This window comes from Tamandua tetradactyla, chromosome 2, assembly GCF_023851605.1.
Source record: "Tamandua tetradactyla isolate mTamTet1 chromosome 2, mTamTet1.pri, whole genome shotgun sequence".
Taxonomy (NCBI): domain Eukaryota; kingdom Metazoa; phylum Chordata; class Mammalia; order Pilosa; family Myrmecophagidae; genus Tamandua; species Tamandua tetradactyla.
The window spans coordinates 103,292,436-103,310,737 of NC_135328.1; the positions used below are offsets into that span (position 1 = coordinate 103,292,436).

An 18,302-nucleotide genomic window follows, 5' to 3' on the forward strand; every position below is an offset into this window, starting at 1 on the left:
TGCCGGAAGCAGGGCGTCGGCAGAGCCAGACTTCTGAAGACTGCAGGGTTCTGGCAGAGGCATGCAGCATCCCTGGTGTTCTATCATACGGCTGTTTTCTCTCACTCTCTGTCTGTATCCAAATTTCCTCTCTTTGTAAGGATACCAGTCATATTGGATTAGATCTACCCGAGTCCAGTTTGGCCTCATCTTAACCAATAACTTTTTTTTTTTTTCAGGGTGTGCTGTATGGTGGGGTCACATTTCATTATATTTTCCATGTGCGTATCCCGTTATTGCAGCACCATTTGTTGAATTTCTTGCTTGTTTGGTTTTGTTTGTTTGCTTGTTTTGCTTGTTTCTTTGTTTTTTGGGAAGTGCCTGGACCAGGAATCCAACCCAGGTCTCCCACATGGCAGGTGAGAACTCTACCACTGAATTATCCTTGCACCCCCACTAATAACATTTTCAAAGATGCTATTTACAAGTAAGTTCACATTCATAGAACCGGGGGTTAAGACTTGAATGTGTCGCTTTGGGGAGATGCAATTCAAGGTTGAATGTTTTAAAAGGCTCATTTATATAAATAACACTTCCAAGAATGTTTTAGGAAACACAGCTGAATTTTACAGTTTTATATGAATCACCACATTGGAAAGGGGAACCATATTGAGATGCTTATAAGAATATCTTCAATTCATCACTTTATCAGAGCAAAATTCAATTTATGAAATTATGTCTGTCCATGTCACTATAGGGAAAGAAGGAGAATTTCATTCTTTTTATCTTTCTGATATTTCTTCATTAGCATTAGGGAGGGCCTGCAGTTTCAAGCTTAAATGCTGGAATTCCTTTAGTTAACATTCACAATGAGTACAAGCCTGTGTTTATGAAATCTCAGGGAAGGATGATTTTTCTTTTAAACACCAATATCCTAAACTAAGGAACGAAAATCGTGTTGTTGCCTCCCCATGCCATTACCTCAGAGGGCATATTTTCCGCTACATTCTTTAGTGAGCATAAAGCCATTCAAAGATATGGGCCACAGTTCCATTCCACCCCACTCCCTCCCTGTCTGCTCTCCCTACTTGGCTATTAAAATCTTTGGCTATTGAGACAGCAAATTCTTAAGGGCAAGAACATTTTGTACATTGGGAAATGTACAAATTTTAAGTTTTTTCTTTTTCTTTTTTTTGGCTTCTGGGGATTTTTCTGATTTTTTTCTTGGGCCAAGTATGCCTTTGATAGCTACTTATTATATTTTTATCTTACATTTTTGGTTGTCTTTTAGAAGGAGGATTCCTGGTTATCTAGCCTACTATACTGAGTGAAAGGGAAATTATTTTTTTTAATCAGAAAATAGGAGCATAATAATTTTGCTTGATAAAACTGCTAGATATTTTGGCTTGTAATTTTTACTTTGTGCATATTTTTGTAAAGTTTTTCTGGGAATGGCAATCTTCTTCCACTATAGGTTTTTTGGCTTAATTATTACTCATGCATTAAAGCACACATGCCTAGAAACATCTTTCTTGATTTAGGAATGTTTCCTTTCTGCTTGGAGCTTCTGCCTTTCATGGAAACTCTCCATTAATTTATGTTTTTATTAGTCAGGGTTCTCTAGAGAAACAGAACCAACAGGAGATATTTGTAAATGTGAAATTTATAAAAGTGTCTCATGTAACTGTAGGGATGCAAGAGTCCAAAATCTATAGTGCAGGCTATGAGGTTGGCAACTCCCATGAAGGGCTCTACCAACTCCACAGGAGAGACTGGCTGGCTGAGGGAGAGGTGAAAAAATCTCTCTTCTCCTTCAAAGCCTTTAACTAATAGGATAAAATCCAACTGATTTTATTCTCTCTGTGCAGAAGACACATAGACATAATCATAGATACAATCAACCATAGATGCAATCAACTGACTGATGACTTAATACACCAGCCTTCTGGTTTATCAACCAGCCATGAAATACCCTTGTGCAATGATCAGGCCAGTGCTTGCCTGACCAGACAGCTGGGCATAATCACTTGGTCAAGTTGACACCTGAACCTAACCATCACAATGTTAAAATGACAAAATCATCTCAATTTGCTGTTGTTCCAATAGTAAGTTTTTTACTTGTATGTTGAGTTTCAGGTTGAGCCTAAAACTCAAGATAAAATCCATATTTGGATATGTCTGCAAGATGTGTCTGTTCCATGAGGAATATTTTTAAAGGAGGAGCTAAAGAGTTTCCTGGTACCAACTCTCTTTAAGTAAAGATAGCACCAGAGAAGCAAACTTGGGCCTGTCAGATGAGGGTGAGTCTAGTCACTAATGGTCATCTTCCATTGAGATTTATTCCTGCCCCAGCATTCTCCCTTCCCCAATTATAGTCTCTAATTACAATGTTAGAAGCAGAGGAGGGTGAAATTATTAATGAAAAACTTATTTTCAACCCTCCTGCCTCCCACACATTCATAGAGAAATTGCAGAGATACAAGGTTTATTTTTGACTTCCACATGATAAAGGGAAAGATGAAAAGAAAGGGGCATATTCTCCCCTCTGTGGCTTAAGGGCTTTAATGAACCCAGGCACTACATTATTTTCAGCATTTTTGAAGACTCCAGTATACCAGCATGACACTAGAGCTGTACAGGGACCACAGCTGGGTAGCAGCAGCCAGGCAGCAGAGGGGTTGAAATTGGCAGCTGTTTCATTGCCAAAATGCAATATACCAGAAACGGGTTGGCTTTTACAATGGGGATTTAGTAACTTATTAGCTTACAGTTCTTAGGCCATGAAAATGTCCAAATCAAGGCATCAATAGATGATGTTTTCACCCCAAAGACCACCTACAAGTGATCTTTAAGACACATGGTGATGCCTGCTGTTCTCTCCCTTCTCTCCCGGGTTTCGTGGCTTCCATCTTCTGGCTGTACTGGCTTCCTCTCTGTTTCTGTGGTTTCTCTCTGCTTTTGCATGTCCTTGTCTCTCAGCTTCTCTGGCTTTTCTCTTTTATATAAGACTCCAGTCAGAGGATTAAAACCCACCTGGGGCACACCTCAACTGAAATAACCTAATCAAAAGTCACCCACCCAAATAGATCTAGACCCACAGGAATGGATTAGCTTTAAGAACAAGTCCTTTTCTAGGGTAAATACAGCTTCAAACCATTACAGCAGCTTAGGGATCTTAAAGAAAGAGACCGTGCTCTTGGCTCTAATATCATCTTTCTTAAGTTGTTAATGGCAGCCCTGAGGTACTTTCAGATGCCTTTAAGCTCTGGTAAGAACCCGACTAAAGAGAATGAATCAAGAAAGGGAAGCAGACAGAGGTTCATTCATGGCCATGCATGTGACAACCCAAGGACTCTCCCCAATATTGGATAATTCCCTAATGGGACTGTACATCTTACAATGAGGTGGGTGCTAAAAGTCTGCGACACACAGTTTTTATTATTTTCAAACCGACCCCAGGGATTGTTACCCTGGGAAAATATGCATTTCACATAATTTAAAATGCTTTGCTCCCATGTCCTATTGTTTTAGTCTCAATTCTTCGATATTTTGATAACATAAATAATGATTAGCATGTTTTGGATAGCACTTCAAGAATATTATAAAAGGGCAGCTTTCATCTATTCTTGTTGTTGCTGATTATTTTCTGAAGGACAAACAATGATTTCTCTCATGTTTATCCTTCTTCAAAAAATCCGAAATCTTTAGTGAGTAGTCCTCATTAGTTTTGGAAAGTATTTGCACAACAACCTGGGAATCAGGAATTTTATTTCTCTCTGAAGTCAGACTAACATAGCTTTAAGGCACAGAAAAGCAATTTAGAATATAAAGTTTAAACATTTTAAAAACAAATGGTGTGTGAACATAGGAAATGGTTTCCATCAGGAGATAGTATCGTGGTTTTTCCTGGACCTGGATTTCAAAGCCTCCTTCTGAATTATTGGAAAATGTTTCTTCCAGTATATAACTTTCTTTCCAAAAAGGCAATGGCACGTTTTTCACCCTGATACTCCTGTCTGAATACTGATATCATCAATAAGTGGGTCATAAACTCTGCAAGTGCATACAGTCATCTAACATTATCTGCAGACAGTCCAAACTATTTATTCAAAGTGATAGACTTTACCCACTCAAAGTCCTGAACGGACTCTGGGGAGTTTATTATGCATTAACTAATTCATTTTCCATGGGAATTTTTATTTTTCTAATATGAAGTTAGCTCTCCAATTCAGTCCCTCTCAAACTACTAATTTCATCAATCACCCAGCTAATGCCTAAAATAGTTTCTTTGGTTTTAAGAATCACCTATGTACATAGATTACACTGTTCATGGAATAGTGAGTAATTTGTTCTCTTCCACATAAACCAAGTAAACCACTTCAGGGAAATTGAAAGTGGCATTACACAACCACTCTTATTTCTACTACCATTTGACTTAATCTGAAGGCTGACCACATAGAAATAGCTTAGATGTGTCTCCATGTCTAGGCTGTCATTTATAAATGCATGGACAGGCGTTTTTTCCCCATTCAGCATACAGAAAGAAATTGGTGCAATTCTCCATCCAAAGTATAAAGTAAAAATTCAGAGAATTGAGTAAATAAAATTATTCTCTGTAAATATAGAACCAAGGTCATAAAATCTTGGTCCCTTAGAGTCCTTTTAGGCATCTGGCCTAGGAAAAGAATCTCATTCAGTGAATGCATACTAAAGCCATCTAGCCTATTTCATTCTGGATTAATAACAGTGAGGTATCAAGCAGCTGATGACTCTATTACTTCTGCCTGGAACTCCATACTCTGGCATTTTTTTTCATCATTCAAAATCAAACTTTCAAAGAATTGCATTAACCAAAACAAAACAGCAACAATGACAACTGACAGTTATTTCCAGATGAATCTGAATCTTCTCTAAGTGCTTTATGAATCTTGGTTGAAAACAGTGCCATCATCTTCCCTGTACAGACAAGAAACCGAAAATTTGGTGGTCACTAGAATTCAGCTGTCTTCTTGGACACTTCCACCTTTCCAGATCAGTTCAGCCCTTATCTCTTTGACTCATCATCATTCACAGACATTTATAATTCTGCATTTCTTTATCTAACTCCCATAAATACCTTTGGTCACTCTTCCAGCAGCCTGGAAATTGAGAGAATGGCCCATCTTACTCAGCTTTGCACCAAATATAGGAGAAAGGGAAGTAGAGGCCTATAGTAGAATCTTCTATGAGTCTAATTAATGTAAACTATTGACATTGATGTAGAGCAGTATCCAGATTTGGGTGTAGACCATCCAGTATCTATTCTCTTAACAAATAATGGTTTACTGCTTCCATGTTTCCTGAGTGATGGCATAACCTGAATTGGCACAGGAAGAATATTCACGATAGAGGTGAGAACCAGCACACTTGGTCTGAAGGATTTTGAAGAAGTCATTAGTACCATACATAGTTTTCCAACCCAAACTGTGGTGAATGTGATTAACAAACAAGAGATTTGGTTTTCCTTTTTGGTCAGGTTAGTAGGGGATTTTCTGGAAAGTTTACATTCTTTGCCTTGAGAGACATGTCCATGACCATGCCACCTGGCTGGTATTCTTAATTTGAGGCAATTTTGAAAAGCCAGTTCTTTTTTTCTCTTATGTTGAGGTTAATTTATTCTATGACTGCATTGTCATTCTTTCAACCTTGTTTTCATATCCTATACAGCTAAATGTGTAGATGTTTTAGTGATTAGAAAAATATTATGTCTCCTCTTCTCACCCTTTATTGGAAGGGAGATAGGCTCTCTGCATATATCTCAAAATTCAGTTTATAAGTAGAATGCTCTGAAGATTTTTTCTTCCAAAGAATTATCATTTGTAGGTGGTTTTATCATTCCTACGTTTGGAATCAGGTTCTTCACATTTCTGCTTAGTGTGAGTTGGGCTGGTATTCCTCTGCTAGACAGAAAACTACTCTTTCATGTGAGGGGAAAATTGCTACTTGTTCATCAAAATCAATTTCCCCATCTGTCATGGTAATAACATTGAGGCTGGCACATGACTCTTTGGCACATGCTCCCACAAGTTGCGTGTACCACTTCTTAGGCCAAAACTAAGGCACTGAATGCCCCTCCTCCACATTCTCTTTCCTTCTTCATCTCTAAAAAAATCTGCTCATGACCTTTGCCTATTTTTCTATTCTTTAAATAGCCTGGATACTAATCCTTTGTCAGCTATATGGTTACAAACATCTTCTCCTAATTTGTGGCTTGATTTTTTTACTCTATTAGGGTATTTTTTGATGAAGTCAAAAATTTTTTTGATAAAATTAAGCTCCTTAATTCACATGGCTCCATCAAGTGCCGTGTGAGCTAATTTTACCCACGCTTGGAACCCGCCTCCCAGAGTAGGAGAGATGCAGCGTCTCTGTTCTTTTGCACAGGCTCTTGACTAGGGTGCAATAAACCACATAGGTTTCCTTAGCTTGAACATGAAGGGGAACAAAGGGCTATCCTGCTTCTTCATTCATTTTTTTTTTCTAAGTTAAGAATGTTCAATTGCCTAAATGTCATGGAGTGTGTTTTTTAGATAACATCCAATTAAAATTAAGCTCCTTAATTTTATGAGGTCAGTTGTACATCTTTTACCATAAATGTTTTTCATATCTTATTTAAAGAGTCATTTTTCACCCTGAGGCCAGAAAAAACTTCTTCCTATGTTTTCTTCTAAACACTTAATAGTTTTATCTTTCACATTTAATTTTTTTATGTACCTGGAAGTTATTTTGTCTTCTTTTCAACCACTTATTGAAAAAAGTTCTTCTTTTTGTCCCTCTTTCATTCTCAGTCATAAATTAAGTTTTCAATGCATGCAATTGCTTTATGTTTTTTTTATTTGATTCAAGTTAGTCTTTGTCCAAATATATGTATTTAGTTCATGTAGTGCATATATAATTTAGTACACTGCTCTTTTATTTCAAAAGTTATAACTTTTTAAATTTTTTTAGCAATTCTTATTCTTTTATACACTTTTTCAGCATTTGTGTTTATCCATTTTCAATTTTAGTCAATTAAATTCTTGCAATATATTTGAAAAATTATAGAGAATGCTATAATCATGCATATAGTTTTTTTTTCCTGCTGTATATTATCCTACAGATATAATTCCGGGAATAAGAATATTGGATAAAAGCAAAAAAATTTTACAGTTTTTAGTGCCTGAGGTCATATTCAATTCAAAAATGATGATTTCATTTTAATATTTTAATTTTTTACCTCTAAATTATTAGTAATGGATTGATATTTTAGCTTTATTTCAACTTAGAATTATTTCTTTGCCCATGAAGTTAAACACATTTCTTTAATATGTATATTGTGTGTTTCATCAAAATGGGGCTCCTGTTCATACCCTTTATACTGAGTCTTAGCATCTTTACACAGATTTGAGTGAGCTCTTTATAGGTTATAGATCTATACTAAACAATGAGCAAGTTGTGTTTTTTTTTTTAAGAATGAGCATCTCTTTTGAGCCCCTGCCTGACATGATTATTTTTATTCCATCGTAAGGAACAAATCACTCAAGATAAATCTTGAGCTTTTCAATAGAAGCAATGAAGTCCTTTTTTCAGCTGTATTTTGCACAGATACGGCATCATCTCTCTGAAACCACCATTGCTTATACCTCTGGGAACTGAAGATTGAATTACTGCCCTACCTGGAGTTGCCTGCAAAGACTGGCTTCAAAAATGAAGGTTTAAATTTCTATCCCATTCACAGCAGTGGCAGGCATGGAAGCAGAGCCCAATGAGTCATCATCATCCTTTTGTGGGCACTCCGCTTAGCTGGCAGGTCACATCTGATAGTGCTCAGCTTTTGGAGGAAGGGGCATCAAGTGCCATGTGAGCTAATTTTACCCACAGTTGGAACCCGCCTCCCAGAGTAGAAGAGATGCAGCGTCTCTGTTCTTTTTCACAGGCTCTTGACTAGGGTGCAATAAACCACATAGGTTTCCTTAGCTTGAACATGAAGGGGAACAAAGGGCTATCCTGCATCTTCATTCATTTTTTTTTTTTTTTCTAAGTTAAGAATGTTCAAGTGCCTAAATGTCATGGAGTGTGTTTTTTAGATAACATCCATGACCTTTTGTTCTCCACCCCCAGATCCTCACATATCTAATGATGTCCTCTAATTCAGGATTCATACATTTTGTATGTATCCTCTCTTCTTTAGCCATTGCTTTAGTTCAGACCCTTATCATTCCTCATACAAATTACTTTATATCCTCTCTGCTTCCTTTCTAATTTAACTTATACTCTCTATATCAGTAAGAAATTTTTGGATACAAATATAAAAACCCAACTCCTAACGAAACAAAATTAAACAACAGAAGAGTTTGCTGAATCAAGGAGGTACATTAAGAAGAGAGCTGGCTTCCAATATTGCTGGGATGGAGAGGGGTTCAAATGAAGCTGTCAGGATCCCTCTCCCTCCTCAGTTCTGCTCTCTTCAGCATTGACCTTCGGTCACGCTCTTTGGACACAGTGACAAAGATGGCTAAGTAGTCACACTTATGTGAACTTTTATCTAGAAATCCTAGATAAAAAGTATAATACTCTTCTCCTCTAGTCTGCTTATCATCCACCGCCAAAACCCTAGATTAACTTTTCGGGGTCCAGGGTCCGCTCCTACACTAGTCTGATGAACCTGCTTGGTCGTGTGCCCAGTACTGTGGAGGGGAAGTAGAGGTCCCTGTTTGCCAGCCCCACCAGTATCAAGAGCAGGAAAGGGTGGTATTCAAAACAAATGATTGTTGAGCTGAACGAAAAATAATAGATATTCACTACATACAGCCACCAGAATTACCTTTTTAAAATAAACATGTAATCATGGCTCCAGTCCCCTGCTCAAATGCCTTCAAAAACTCCCTGTTTCCTGCCGGATGAAGTTCAGCTCTCTTGGCTGGCAGATAGGGACACCAGACTAAGGGTTCATCCTACTTTCCCTGCCATGTACCACATTCCAGCTTATAATCATCATTGCCTTAACATTCTTAATATACTGTACTCTTTTATGTTGATACAATCTAATAGTGTCCTCTTTACCATGAGAGCCTGAATCCCCCTTCTCTGACCAGCTGGAAAGTTACCTCCAATTCCCAGTTTTCATGCAACCTCTTTAAGCCTTTCTAGCCTCCACTCAGACAGTCAGTTGTTAATGTCTCCATTATTATGGCACTTTGCCCTCAACTTGTTTGTGATCCTAATTACACTGCTTTATAATTGTGATGGTGTGTTTGCTAGCCTAGACTTTGAGCAACTTGAGGACAGGAATCATTTCTTAATTGCCTTTAATTCTCCATACACTTAACCATAGCTCCTAGGAAATGCCTGAACAAACACATGTGGATTGAATGGATGCACGCATGAAATAAGATCCCAGATTTTTTGTGTTAAAAGGTAATTAAAAGTATGATATTTCCAACCCAAAACACCTAGTTCCTTAAGAAAGAATTTGTGTTAAGGGAACTTATCTAATAATGTGGCCCGACAGGGTGGCAGGAGCGTGTTGGCACAGTTACTGCTTTGCAATGCTGAAGACATTCTGTGGTTTGGAAGCATTTCCAAAGAGTGGAGTGAAACATTATATAACAATCCAAGAGATTATAGCCTGAATAATGCCATATATTAAAAAAGTATTTCCTTCTGGGACTTAGGGCCCCTGGCTTGCATCCAATACTCTCTATTTCTATCTACTTATATGTGAATGATCGCTTTAAGACTCACACACTTTAAATAAACTGGCTGTATTGTATGTTCTTGAAATAATATGTTTGAAATAACATTCTAATCTCTTTCCTGATGTTTTCCTCCCATGATAATCCACAAAAATGGTTATTAGAAAACAGAAGATAGCCATTTTAGGAAGACTTGAACTGTTATGATCAAGCACATTCAGAAACTTTTTATGATGGGGCTTCTTTTACAGCATGAATGTACCCCCCTAGCCACCTTGGGTCCTTACTGGAGAAGTGATTATTTCCTCAAAGATCAGGGCTTATTAGGTCTCAGAGAACTTGAAGAGGCACTATTCACATACAAAACAATGCAGTCACATGGAATTCACTTGTGCTTACTAGGTTCCAGTGTCTTTGAGTCAGGCTCAATTAGAGTTTAGGTGCAAGTAGCAACACCTACCACAAAAATGCTCTTGTGGGTACCTCCTCAACAACCACCTTGAAACAAGACTTCAGGTGTATGCACAAGGTGTATTCATTATTGCGAAAACCCACACATAAGGGCTTAGGTGTCAGGTGCAAGATTACAAGAATGCCATGGGAAAAGATACCGGTGTAGACTTTAATTTTATGGGTTGCATAACGGCACTTGTGGAAATTAGTTTATTTTCTGTCCCAGCACCAAATAATGCTGAGTCATTAGGCAAGAAATCAAAGTTCAAAGCCTAACCTGTAGATTAATCCAATGAAAACCTCATTTTTCTCAGATCAAGGATGTGGGCTTTATCAATAGAGTACAAAGTCACATACCCAACTGTGACTTTTTTTAACATAACAAATTATCCATCAAGAGGAATAATATTCTGAGCTGCGCAAGACCCATTTAGCAGTGCCATCTTTTAAGAATGTCACAGATTGGGTGTGTTTCCTACTGATAGAATCTATGTTTTGTAGTATATGTATATAAAATCTTCTCTGCAAATAGCTCTATATTTCCAAAATAATTTAGCATAAAGCTTTTAAGGTGGGCATTGCCTTGAAGATCATCTAGTTTTACTGTTTTATTTCACAAAGTTTGATAAGCAGTAAAGAAATAGATGTTAGCTATTACTAACTACCTATAAAAATACTGGATCCCAATTATTTGGACCAAGTAGAAACTCAGCAATGGTTTGTCATTGAGCCCAGCCTCCTTGTTATAATAATTTACTCTGAGAATCGGGATCATTGAACAGTTTTCAGAGCTTCCTTGTTTCTCATTTAGCACTTTGAATTTTCTAAAGTGATTTTATAATTTTCACAAATTTGGGACAATCAGACTGTGCAATTTGGTGGAAGTGAGTGATGGAATGATCTACAGGTTTCCAAATACAATATTTTAGGGTTCCATATTTCAGGGGCTCATTTTGAACTATTTTTATATAGAAGAGTCCTCACTTTTCTTTTTTCCTGTTCGTTTCCCTGGAAATACATTTTACCAATTTTCTTCTGCTTCATCTCCTGAGTTAATCTGAAAGAAGATTCTGATCTACATTTTTGGCTCTTTAACGACTAGATTTCTTGATATCGTCTCAAGTGTTAGTTCTTTGATCTTCCACCGAAGCCTGCTACTCACAGAGGGAGTTATTGTGTGTGCTGAGGTTTGGAGAAAAGTGTGCTTTGAATAACTCTACTTCTGTTCTATGTTACTGCTCAGATCTTTATCTTATGTCTTTTAGTGTTTTGTAAACCCTTTTCAGCTGTTGCCAGCATTACTCACCGAAAGCTTATGTACATTAAAGGAGATGTGTTTATGAAAAATGGAGAGTGTCTTTAATTCATCTTTCAGTTCTTCATGATACACAACCGATTTTTTTAATAGTTGATCTAATGTGTTTTGAAAAGACATTAAAAAAAAGATTATGATGTAGGATTAAGGGAATGCCAGTTCTCTAATTAAAACAAAATCCAGAACCTCAAAAGATTTATTATTGGAAGTGGAGTGTCCTTAGGGAGGTCCACTTTGAACCAAGTGGTTCCAGAATTGTTCTCCCAAGTTCCCCCTTTCCCATGTTGCTGGTGGTAGAGATGGGGGGCAGGGAAAATGTTCTTTCTGGGTTTCCCGAGACCACACCAGGGGTTCCTCTCAATACAACAAAGCCAGACAAAATTTTCAGAGATTTTTACTAAATCCATAGGAAGAGCAAAAGGAAAGCAAATACAGAAACATAAGATGTGTTTTCTTTTAGGGAGAGAGGTATGGATCTCTTTCAGGCATAAGAATTAGCTTTATTTCTGAGTCCCTGATATTTAGCACTGTCTTGACATACTTTAATTGCTTCATAACTCTTGAATGAATGAGTGACTAAAATACCTAAATGATATGAATAACAAAGTGCACATGGCTAACAAGCAAGGAGGCCCTTAAAATTTCTGAACTTCAGCTCTAAAAGACTAGACTAATTTCACAACCCCCTTCCTTTACTCCCTTGTTTCTCAGGTCCAACCTCAGCTCAAGTGAAGAGAACTATTTTATGACTCTTGCCCTCCAATTATGTCCTAGACATCGAGGTCAAGTCATGACCGGGAGAATCTGCTCCACGAGGCTCCAGGCTCTTGTACAGGTGGTTGATACCTGGGATGTCTGCATCCTCTCCAAGCCTTGCTCCGCAGTGCAGGTAGAATAATCTTCCTGAAACACCTAAGTATTCACTCCATTCATTTACATAAAACACAGCAACAGCTTCCTGTTACTTGCAAGGAAAAGCCTAAAACCTCTAACAAGGTGTAAATGTTTTTAACATGACAATTATTTTATTTATTATTTATTTATTTATTATTTATTTATTTATTTATTTATTTATTTATGTATGTATGTATGTATTTATTTTATTTGGCATAGGCAGGCTCCAGAAATGACTCTGGGTATCTAGCATGGCAGGCAAGAATTCTGCCACTGAACCACTGTTGCACCACCTGACAATTGTTTTTTTCTTTTTTTAAATATGGCTTAAAAAAGTATTTTCATATGACAGGTCAAATAATTGGTCAAATTAATTGTTAAGCTCAAGTGTCATGATATCAAATTGTTTTTACATGTATGATTTTTTTTTTTCTCATTGTGATGGGACTGTAGCAGCCATATTTTAAACTCAAAAAGAAAACAATTGTTGTGTTCCAAAACAGCTACATATGCAGGACCAAAAAATGAAGATTTTTTCCTTAACTGCCACGCTCACTCTGAAGCCCATTTCACCTCCTTTCAGCATCCCAAAGATTAAGCACATGTTCTGCTTAGCTATATAATAAAGTGGCAACCACGCTACCCCACTGACATCACAGGACAGTTGCCTATAAAACTAGATTTCTGATGCTGAGCTCCAGCTTCATTTTCTCACAAGCTGTCATTGTCATTCAGTGGAGCAGTTGTCTCAGCAAACAACCCTGTCATGCTCATACTGTGCTGCCAAACCTGAGTTCATGATAACCTGAGTTCATGACAACCTCTGGTGGGGCAAAAGCAGGCATGCCAGCCAACTCCAAATTAGGGTTGTCAACATGATACCAATTTCGTGGGTTGAGACCAACATTCTTAAAAATAATATGCAGTAGAATATAATATATTAGAGTGTACTGCATGTTGTGAGGGCTAGTCTTATTCCATATTTCATGAAAATGTGTTCAATTGTGCCTCTGTGATATATATTACATTATGTTATAAATAAAACATAAGATACAATATATATCATATCTCATGATGCATTGGCTTAATAAATATTTGCTGAAAAAAAAATGGATGTTGCTGAAAAAAATTATCTCTGAGAAATAACTAACTTCGGAATAGGTTTTTTAAGAGCAGAATCTTGAAAGAAAAGCAGAGCGACTCATCAAAGGAACAGACTTCTAAGGAGGAATGTGCTCCATTTTCAGCAGGGCACTCTGCCCAGGTATCGTTTTAAATCTGTCTGTCGTGGCCATGGTTTGATAACACTCCATTAAACTCACCCATCTTACAATGGGAGTGCTCTAGGAAGAGAATTCACGTCAGAACTATGATCTCTTAGAAAGAGTCCCAGGTTCAGAATCACAAACCTTTTCAATTCTTTGCCACCACCTATTTCATAGTGATGCCACAGGGAACATATCTTTCTATATCTTTTCCCTGGGAACCTCTCTGATGTTGGAAGATCTGTTGGAGTGTATTCTGCTCTATATTTTAGGAGACTGTGGAAAATAAATTATATTATTTGAGCCTATTCTGAACCATGTCAGGCTTTTCAAAGACAAAGGCTTTGAGAGGAAAAATGAATCATTCTCTATTCGATACATCATAGGAGTCACCAACTAATCAATCAACATTGCATTATAGAAGTTAATCAATGATAACTTTAAGGAATATCCTTAAGACATTTCCAAAAAAAAAAAAACAAAAAAGGGACTAACTGGAATATGTGTACCCACTGAAACATGCAAGCATTAGTGAAATTTTATCTATTTGCTAGTAGTGGGAAGCAAAGAGGAAGATAAACTAAAACTTCCTTCATAGAAATAAATAAAGTAATAGGTGCTTAAAATGTAAATATATTCCTTTCAAATACTTTTCATTTCGCACTTCATAAGCTATTAATTGTTCCAATTTGGAAAACCCAAATATAAAATTAAGATGCTGTATCAACTGGAAAGTGTCCTGAGTCAAGGCAGGAGACCAGGGTCCCAGTTCTAGCACTCCAAAAGCCTGGAAAAGCAGAGACACTTGAGCTCTCAAATCCTCTGTTCCCAACAGCTAAACAATACTTTGAACTAAGTAGACCTCCCTGGCAAGTTTTGCAAAGAGTGATTCTATGTGTACTTGATACTCTAAAGCTGCTCATTCGGCGCTTATTTGCCATGGATAATAAGAATCCGACTCAAATTACATATCTAAAGATAGCAAATTAAACATTAACACAGGTTTTCCCTATATTACAAAAAAATGAAATTATTTTACATGCAAATGTTTAAGGAATAACCGAATAAAGTTTTTTTCCCATTAAATATAACATGACTATGCAAATCAATCGCCACCCATGCACTGAATGGGGATATTTTGTTGATAAACTCATTAATCATCAACTCCTATTGTTAAAACAATTGATGTTAAGAGCAGCTTTCAACTTTCCCGGCAGCAATCTTTGTTTCAAAGCCAAGATTCAGACTGCTTCTTGAATTGTATGTATTTGATATGAGGGCAGTAAATCTGTAGATAAATATTTTTGTATTTAGGCAGCACATGAATGTCACTGCATTTTGAGGAATGTGGGCTAAGGGAGAACTGATTACATAAAAGTAGTAACGTATGATAAGAATAATCACTTAGTTATGAACATTTTCTCCTATATAACCTTGATTGAAGAAAGACCATATCCAAAGGACTTTGTCATTATACAATAATTGGCATTAAGTTCGTAGTTAATAAAAAGTTATCCTTTTAAAGAAGCCCCATCCCAAACTTAGGAATAAGATATTATCGATATCACTGAGTTTTTGAAGGAAGGCTTTTTAGCCTTATTAAGAGAAAGTTTAAGCTAAGATATGAGCAGAAATGTGCTAGAAGGATTCTATTGCATTTCTGCGTTAATAATTGAGTAACTTACAAGAGGGAAGTTTTCAAAATAATACTTTATTCATTCATCAGGTATTTATTGAATATTTACGATGTTCCAGGTACTGAGCTGTGGAGGTCCTGATAAGGGCAAGAAACTGCTGGAATGGGTTACCAAGAGACACTGTGATTGCAACATGTTAGAGAAATAACAGGTAAACTCTATTGGCTTTCCAGATAGAAGTTTGTTTTTAAAGCAATCCAATGACCTTAGCTGTTTATTGACATATGATTTTGAGATTGTTCTCCAAGTTCTGTTTCCATGGTATTTATTTGAAGGCAAGTCCCCATAGCAGTTAAACATGGACAAATTAGTACTCAAAGCATCAGAAAGGAAAAAGAAATACAGGTAGGAAGAGCTGTCTTATCCTCAGTCTCGGGTCTCTAATCCATTCCCCACAGAGCCAGGCAAATCATTCTGAAACGCAAATCTGGTTGTCACCTCCCTGCAAAATCCTGTTCAGTGGGTGGCTCCACACTGCACTCTGGGTGATGAATTTTAAGCTTTTTAGCATGATGCATTGAATTTGCTTCTTGTTCTAGGCCTTGCTTACCTTCCCAAACTCATCTCTTCGCCTTCCCTGCCTGTCGACCTGAGCTTCATCCTGCTGCTTTATTTCCCTGAGAAGTCCTTCTCCTGCCTTTGTGATTTAAAATATGCTATTGCTTCTGTCTGTAAAGCTCTCTGTTTCTTTCTCTCGCCCATCTTCTCTCTCTCTGTTCACCTGGTTAATGACTGCTTCTTCACGTGGCTTTATTCTAGGACACTCTTAGACCCTTTGAGACTGAAATCAGGGCCCTTCTTTGGGCTCTTCCAACATCTAATATCTCCTGACCATGGAACTGACCAGACTAGGGCGTCTATGGAACTGTCTCATCCACTTGTGTATAACGGACTATGTGTTCCTAGCATTGTGTCCCTAGAAACTAGTACAGTACAAGGCTCAGAGGAGGGATAATTATTCAATACATGAATGAATATTGATCATGACCCAAGGATGAGATGGGGGAGAAATTCTCTTTGTGTATTAGGTTCATAACAGATTTTGAAAAACCTGTTATGAAGACAGACCACACTTAGCTAGTTAATTAGCATGATAATTAATTAGCACAATTTGGAAGGCTAAAGTTTGTTTCAAGAGAGCCGTGGGCAGCATGACACAGAATGATTTAGAAACTCAGGAGCACTGGAAGTGTGGGAGACTGCGTAGAGTAGGTCTTCATGAGGAGCATGATTATTAAAAGGATCTGCATGTCCATTTTCAGGCAACTCTCTTCAGTCCACTATCTGCCAGGTACAGGCTGTCTCTTGCTTTGCAGCCTGGGATAGAGTTACACCCTCTGCATTGCATTTCATTCCCTTGATTATTTACATAATCCCTCTGACTGTGCCTATCAATTTACAGACCAAAAGGAATCCCATCATGAGTGCACTAAGTCATATAGTTGGCTGCATTGTAAAAATGTGTTTTACCTGGATTATGTCTGGCTGAGCAAGTTCCCAAGTGATGATAATTTCATTGTACTTAATATAAAATCTCCCCAGAGACAGTGGGGATAAAGGTCTAGCTGAAGTGTAAGAAAATCAAACCTGTTAAGTTTAATTTGTCTTCTTTCAACTCCTTGTGACTTTAGAATTACGTTACCATACAGGGTATTTAAAACCACTCTATTGCAAAAAAAAAAAAAAAAAAAAATTAGTTCAACTGCCAGCCTCCTTAAAAATATTCATACCCATGCCAGGCTATCAGGCTGAAATAATTTGTGAAATACTAACTTCGAAAGGAAAGTCTGCTAGAAAACATTTTTTTAGAATGATGGAGCTTGTAGATCTCTGAATATGAATAAGATGAGCCAGAGTATTGCCTTTTAAAATGTGTAAAACAAAAATACATAGAAATTGTCAGAAGTAAATTAAGAAAAAATCTGTTTTGCTCGTGGAAGGATAAAGGATGAATTTTGGGCAAACAATAAAACAATTATGATGGTGCTCCATAGATCATTTATGTGCTTACAAATTTATAGGGTACTTAAAAAACAGTACTAATCATCAAGATGCCTGAATGTGTCATGAGAACTGAATACCATTTCTTGGTGTGCTTCTGATGAATTTTATGATGCCAAGGTAGAAAAAAGTAAGTATGGCATATGAATATATGAAATTGTTTTAATCCATTGATATTGTCCTACAAGATATTTCTTACTTCTCAGATAGAAACACTGAAGCAGACCCTACAATGATTTTTTTAAGTAACTGTCTTGGCTTCCTAGTTGCTAAACCAAATGCCATACAATGGGCTGGCTTAACAGAAATTTATTGACTCATCGTTTCAGAGGCCAGAAGGGTTGCTTCCTCTTGGGGTTGGTATCTACTGGCTGGCTGGAAATCTTTGGGGTTCCTTGGCTTTTCTCCCTCATGGCAGTGTTCTTCCTTCTCTTCTGGATTCTGTTGACTTCCAGCTTCTGGCTGTTCCCCAGGCTTCTCTTCCCATGTCCGATTTCCTTTGCTTACTAGGATTGCAGCCATAATGGGTGAAGGCCTCCCCCCTTACTCAGTTGGGGTGTACCTTCACTAACAACATCTTTACAGGTCCTATTTACAAATGGATCCCCACCCACAGGACCAGCACTTCCTCAACAGCACATTCAGACTTTCAGATTTTCCCATCTGTAGGGATCTAGAAAGAAAAGCTACCGAGTCTAATCAGACTGCCGTTGCATCTTAATATGATCTCCAAAGCCAAGAAATATCTGATAAAAGTTATTCATTATAGTCTCATGTTTTTGTTTTTCTTTTTGCATTATTAAAATCTGAAAATGCTCATCATCAGTTTCTTCAATTTAAGTAAAATCCTGTAAAAGTTCTATTTCAAGTATTACTCAAATAGATCTTGAACCTTGGTACAAAAGAATTCTTGATGTTCACACGTCCCTGGTGTCTGTGGCAAGTGAATCGAAGCTGAGACCAAGGCCTCATACATGGTAGGCTG

General features: G+C 37.3%; 1 long non-coding RNA gene across 1 annotated transcript; it reads left to right on the forward strand.

Annotated features, from left to right (window-relative positions):
• The first annotated feature begins 12,207 nt into the window (after nt 1–12,207).
• On the forward strand, nt 12,208–18,077 carry LOC143661324 (uncharacterized). The gene is made up of 4 exons (XR_013164508.1): nt 12,208–12,349; nt 15,375–15,467; nt 17,338–17,447; nt 17,903–18,077. It is a non-coding gene; the product is annotated as an uncharacterized LOC143661324 (long non-coding RNA).
• The last annotated feature ends 225 nt before the right edge of the window (nt 18,078–18,302 follow it).